The following is a 6,891-nucleotide window of genomic DNA, read 5'->3' on the forward strand; positions in this document are numbered from 1 at the left end:
ACAACACACACACACACACACACACACACACACATACACACACACAGACAAGGCACATGTCTAATTGGCATTGCCAGTGTGTGGGAGTGGGAGTGGTATGACAGTTTGACAGTGCTCGGGTCCCTGTAGTCCTGTGCCAGCTATTCATCACAGGTCCCCCGGCACCATCGAGGCCCCCTTTCCCACCCTGCTCCCCACACTGACTCTCCACCCCCTTCACTCCCCTCAACCGCCATCACCCATCAGTCCCACTCTATATCATGCTCACCTTCTGCACTGCTGAGTACAACACTTTAACTGTTTATACGCTTAAGGCGAGCTTCAAAGGATGAATGGAGTATTTATTTAAAATGTTGTTTGTTTAAACTGACATACTTGGCAGTTTCTGGTGTCAGCGAATTAAATAATCATAAATATGTAATTCTAACAGTCAGAGTGGTATTTGTGGTGAATTAGCAGCATGCTGGGTGAATTAAAATGACCTGTGTGGTTTCTATGTTGCCACTTTAAAATAAAGCATACAGACGGTGATACCTTTCTCAGGAGTGATATGATAAGTGAGTGACAAAACATACTGAGTAAAACTGATTTATCAAATGTTTCGTGAATACTTTATAATTCTAATAATTAGGAATGTATGATAATTTCAACAATCAACACCAAATAATTAACTGAGCTGTGTGGTAATGAGGTTATATCACACAGGAATAAGGTGAATATGTCATCCCTCATTAAGTTATAAATAGCGATTCACCAACTTTGTAAATGAGTCATAAGTTAAGTTTTAATGGATACATTAAAAGACATCTTTCATTGGCTGATTATGAGCTCAGGTTTGTTGGAGAACATCACCTGTTTAATCCAGAGGAAAGCTGCTCAAATCATGAATTAACTGTTTCATAATATTGTATCACTAACTTGATAACTGGTGTTTCCTGTCTGCTTTATCCTTAGCCAAAGTCGCTGTCCACACATTCACATCCCAAGTATTTAAATATAGAGGTAATTCTTACAGAATCCTCTACGTGTTTATCTCCTTTATGCTGCTCCTTCTGCTTGCTTTTTTTCTTCATGCTATTACTTTTAGTGATGTTTATAATGTATGATTTGTCCGTCATGTATATATTTAAGCTGACTGAAAAAGCAGGCATGAGTTCATGTCTCACTGAAGCATATTTGGCTGTTGAACACATGTTGCTGCTCTTAACGGACTTTTTAGCCCTTTGAGCTACAGGATGATCTGTGTGATCACTTACACAACTAACCACCCCTATCATCACATTGAAATGACTTGTTTCAACAGCATATATATTTGGCGGTGGACTTGTGATTTAAACGCTACAATGAAACTAATAGAGTTTGAGAGCGCGCACAGATGTCCATGAAAACAAACATTTATCCACTTGATTGTGACAATCGGCAGTTTGGATGCCAGGTAAAGCTTAACCATTTGCAATAACTTGACAAATATCATAGCATTGTGGTTTTGAATATAACCAGCAGGTGGCATCACAACAACCTCCCGTTAAGCTTCTCTTTGCCAGTGAAAAAAACATTGTGTGACATTCCCCACTTCTCCTTTTACCTCTTCTTCATGCATTGTATGTACAGATATATCTACAAGACCCATAAAAAGTCAGATTTGTTTGTTTGTTTTACTGTTCACCTACATACTGGAGGGTCAGCATAGGGATAAAACAAGAGCCATCAAATTTGGACAACAAAAGGAGCATTTGAGTATCTGAGCTGTAGGCTTGTTAAACTGCCTTCTATGACGCAAACTCATTGAAAACCAAAAAAGTGACTCCATTGTCCCCTAAAAACTGTTTATGTGCAGGCCCAACATAAAGGTTAGTCACAGGACTAATCTGGCTCTACAAAGACTGACTAGAAAGATTTTATTTGTTGTTGATTTTAATATAACATCAAAAACATTTTTTTATTTAAAAGTAATTTCATGTTTGTGTTAAAGATAAAATATATGCTAACATAGTTTTGTCCATGAAAAAAAAAAATGTTATCAGTTTTATTAATATCAACAAATCCTATGACAACATGAAAAAGTATTGTCTGTGCATTCAAAGCCTGCTTTATCTTATTCCTCTGTGGAATAGAGCTCCATTGTTTGTCCAAAAACTAGTAAAACACATCAGTGAGCCACACAGCACACACATAATGATGGGCACAGTTATTTTGAATAAATTCCACACAAACTTACTAGAGCTCCAAATGTGTATTAATCCACCTCCGAAAATAGTTCCCCCTTTATAATCCTGTAATAGTAACATTTTCTGCAAAAATACAGTGCCCAACCATTTGAGCAAATAATTTAGCCTTTTTGAGAAATGGAACTATATATTTGGGACCCATTTTTAAAGTTTTACACTTTCAGTATGAACAAATTAAGCTGTAGCTGAATGCCACATACAGGGTCTTTTTCACTAGATTTGTTTACACTAAGAAAAATAAGAATATCATCAGACTAATCCTTTAAGAAAAGAAAGACATTCAAATCTCTGGAAGATCACTTTCGTTCAAAAAACTAAACTTTTATTTAATTCTGACTCAAGATGTGTTATTAATGTGACAAACTCTGTGTTGCCTCACTGCTTTTCTGTCGGGCCCTTATAATTGGCTTTCTCACTTGCACCTGCAAGTCACGCACAGACACACATACACTCAACCTCAGTACACACAGATACATAAACTTCAAGCATCCACACCATGTAAAACAATGCAACAGACAAACACACTCTCATATGCATCCAGGCGTGCATGTGCACACACAAAGACACACACAGCGAGCTACTGAGAGAGGCGTGAACACACCTCAATCTCTGACGAGGATCATTGTGGGATTCTTGCACCCTGCATGACAAAAGTCACCTGCAGCCACGCTTACAGATCTCATTAAAGAAGAGTCGAGGCTCCCTGATGCTTCCACGCGTACACACTTTTTTTTTTTTTTTTGGTCAAATTCTTATGAACCCAATTAGACCGAACTGGGACGAGCAAGGCTGAATCTCTCCTTTAAAGCCTACAATTTGAATTTTGGAGCAGATGACAACTATGGTTTTATTTATTTTTTAACCTCATTTGTATCCAGCATCAACTTCAGCACCTTTTACTATTTCTCTCTATTTCTCAATATTTTAACAGCTATTTTGGTTTATTTTGGAAGCTGTAGAAGAAGCGACCATTGGTGTAGTAGAGTATTTACACAAAGACCAAAAATGCGTAGGAGTAAAATTTCTCAGTCATTGATATTAAATCACATATTCAATGAAAAATGCAATATTTATCAAATGATTGACCAAAGCATCACATCATGGCTGTACTTCATCCACTTTTTTGTGTTATTTTGCTTTGAGGACTATTTCACTCTGAGTTGGGCCTACCAGGCAAACTATATCTTCTCCTTTGTTCCTAGGACTGGCCTCTCCCTAATCAATGTGATCTGACAGAAATAAATGAAATTACCACAACCTCTTAACAGCGCATTAAGATAAGATAAGATAAGATAAGATAAGATAAGATAAGATAAGATAAGATAATCCTTTATTAGTCCCGCAGCGGGGAAATTTGCAGGCTTACAGCAGCATAGAGTAAAGTGCACACAAGAGACATAGTAGAAGAAAGACAAGATAAAAATAAAAAATGAAAATAAAAAAAACAAGTATTATAAATAAGCAATAAGAAACAGTAGAAAAACAACAATAACTGAAATATTATATTTACAGACAGAAAAAACTATTTTAACTATTATTGCACAGTGTAATGTATTGCACAGGTTTTTATTGTCATGTTTTTATTGTCATATGTCATGTGGTCTGCTGGGAGCAGAGTTGGTTGTGCAACCTGACAGCAGCAGGAAGGAAGGACCTGCGGTACCTCTCCTTCACACACCGGGGGTGAAGCAGCCGGTGGCTGAAGGAGCTGCACAGAGCTGCCAGGGTGTCCCGCATGGGGTGAGAGGTGTTGTTCATCAGGGATGATAGCTTGGCCATCATCCTCCTGTCTCCCACCACCTCCACACTGCTGGCCTTCCTGACAAGCTTGTTGAGTCTCTTCTTGTCGGCTGCTGAGATGCTGCTGCTCCAGCAGACCACTGCATAAAAAATGGCTGATGCCACCACAGAGTTGAAAAAGGTCCTCAGGAGTGCTCCCTGCACTCCAAAGGACCTCAGTCTCCTCAGCAGATAGAGTCTGCTCTGACCCTTTTTATAAAGTGCATTTGTATGATTAGTCCAGTCCAGTTTATTGTTCAAGTGAACACCCAGGTACTTATAAGATTGCACAATCTCAATGACCATTCCCTGGATGTTCACTGGTTCCGGAGGACAGTGTTTACCCTGGCGGAAGTCCACCACCAGCTCTTTGGTTTTACCAGAGTTGATCTGGAGGCGGTTCTGCCGGCACCATCCTATGAAGTCCTGGTTCAGTTCTCTGTATTCCCTCTCATCGCCGGCGGAGATGAGGCCAACGATTGCAGAGTCGTCAGAGAACTTTTGCAGGTGGCAGGTAGCATAGTTGTATGTGAAGTCTGATGTGTAGATGGAGAAGAGGAATGGAGCCAGAACGGTTCCTTGTGGGGCCCCCGTGCTGCAGGACACCCGATCTGACTCACACTCCCCTATCCTCACATACTGTGGACGGTTGGTGAGGTAGTCCAGGATCCACGCAGTGAGGTGGTGGTCCACCCCAGTCTGCTCCAGCTTGTCCCTCAGAAGCAAAGGCTGGATGGTGTTGAAGGCACTGGAGAAGTCGAACATGGTGGTGGCACGTAAAATTACCAGCTGCCACCACAGAAATAATTTTACGTTGGCTTAGGCAACAAAACCACTTAGTTAGATCATAGTTGAGCTTAAAATAAGTATGTAAACTAAGGAAACAAGTCACAAACCATCTATCTACAATTTAGGACACAAACTCAGGTCTCCTGGTTGAAAGTCCTGTCTTTGTTTGACTCATCCACCCCCTCCTCTCCCAATGTAAGTTTCTCACTGTTCACACTATGTCACTGGCTCTGAGCGTAACATATCAATATTGATGCCTTTAATTTGTGTGCCACAAAGTATCCTAGTTGACTTTCATTTGGCATTCTTTCTGCGTGTCAACACGTAATTTCAACACATAACGTGCCACCACCACATAATGTGTTGCTAACAGGTCGTTGTCAATTGACTTATTTCTGTGAGATCGAGCTGCTCGAAATCTCCTTCACTGCATTATCCTTAACCTTTAATCACACTAATCAATATCTTTATATCAAAAACAATAAAACCCCTAACAATGGACAAAAAGACTGTGTAATATGACAGGTAGAGAATCATCCCTCAAATCTGCTGTTCCACAGAGCATTGGTCATCAAATGAGCAAAAAATTTAAAAATCCTAAGATTCAAAATATTATTTTAATCTTTCTTTGAGAATACAAGCTCAGTCTGTAAACGCAGCTAAGAAGGTTTATCCCTCTTTCATTCAAGTCATTTGTCTTAGATTTCGGAATTAGCAATATGTCATATATATATATATATATATATATACGTATATATATATACAGCGGGTAAAATAAGTATTGAACACGTCACCATTTTTCTCAGTAAATATATTTCTATTGACATGAAATTTTCACCAGATGTCGGTATGACACAGGGAAAAAGTATTGAACACGCTTATTGAAATTTATTTAATACTTCGTACAAAAGCCTTTGTTGGTAATGACAGCTTCAAGACGCCTCCTGTATGGAGAAACTAGTCGCATACATTGCTCAGGTGTGATTTTGGCCCATTCTTCCACACAAACAGTCCTCAAATCTTGAAGGTTCCGTGGGCCTCTTCTATGAACTCTGATCTTTAGTTCTTTCAGGTGATTGGCCATTCTAGCAGCTTTATTTTCTTTCTCTGAAACCAATTGAGAGTTTCCTTGGCTGTGTGTTTGGAATCATTGTCTTGCTGAAATGTCCACCCTCGTTTCATCTTCATCATCCTGGTAGATAGCAGCAGATTTTTTATCAAGAATGTCTCGGTACATTTTTCCATTCATCCTTCCTTCAATTATATGAAGTTTGCCAGTGCCGTATGCTGAAAAACAGCCCACACCATGATGTTCCCACCTCCAAACTTCACTGTTGGTATGGTGTTTTTGGGGTGATGTGCAGTGCCATTTGACCTCCAAACATCTGACCAGATTATATTCCCCAGTATTTCACAGGCTTGTCTAAATGTTGTGCAGCAAACTTTAAACGAGCTTCAACATGCTTTTTCTTCAGCAATGGAGTCTTGCGTGGTGAGCGTGCATACAGGCCACGGCGGTTGAGTGCATTACTTATTGTTTTCTTTGAAACAATTGTACCTGCTAATTCCAGGTCTTTCTGAAGCTCTCCACAAGTGGCCCTTGGCTCTTGGACAACTCTTCTGATAATTCTTTTCACTCCTCTGTCAGAAATCTTGCGAGGAGCATCTGGTCGTGGGCGGTTTATGGTGAAATGATGTTCTTTCCACTTCCAGATTATGGCCCCAACAGTGCTCACTGGAACATTCAGAAGTTTAGAAATCCTTCTGTAACCAATGCCATCAGTATGTTTTGCAACAATAAGGTTGCAAAGGTCTTGAGAGAGCTCTTTGCTTTTTACCCTTCATGAGATGTTTCTTGTGTGACACCTTGGTAATGAGACACCTTTTTATAGGCCATCAGTTGGGACTGAACCAGCTGATATTAATTTGCACTGACAGGGGGCAGGATTTCTTTCTAATTACTGATAGATTTCAGCTGTTGTCTTGGCTTTCCATGCCTTTTTGCACCTCCCTTTCTTCATGTGTTCAATACTTTTTCCCTGTGTCATTCCATTTTATTACACATAACTTAAATCTGAATTTATTTGTTTGGTTT

The sequence above is a fragment of the Anoplopoma fimbria genome, chromosome 19, assembly GCF_027596085.1.
Source record: "Anoplopoma fimbria isolate UVic2021 breed Golden Eagle Sablefish chromosome 19, Afim_UVic_2022, whole genome shotgun sequence".
Classification (NCBI taxonomy): domain Eukaryota; kingdom Metazoa; phylum Chordata; class Actinopteri; order Perciformes; family Anoplopomatidae; genus Anoplopoma; species Anoplopoma fimbria.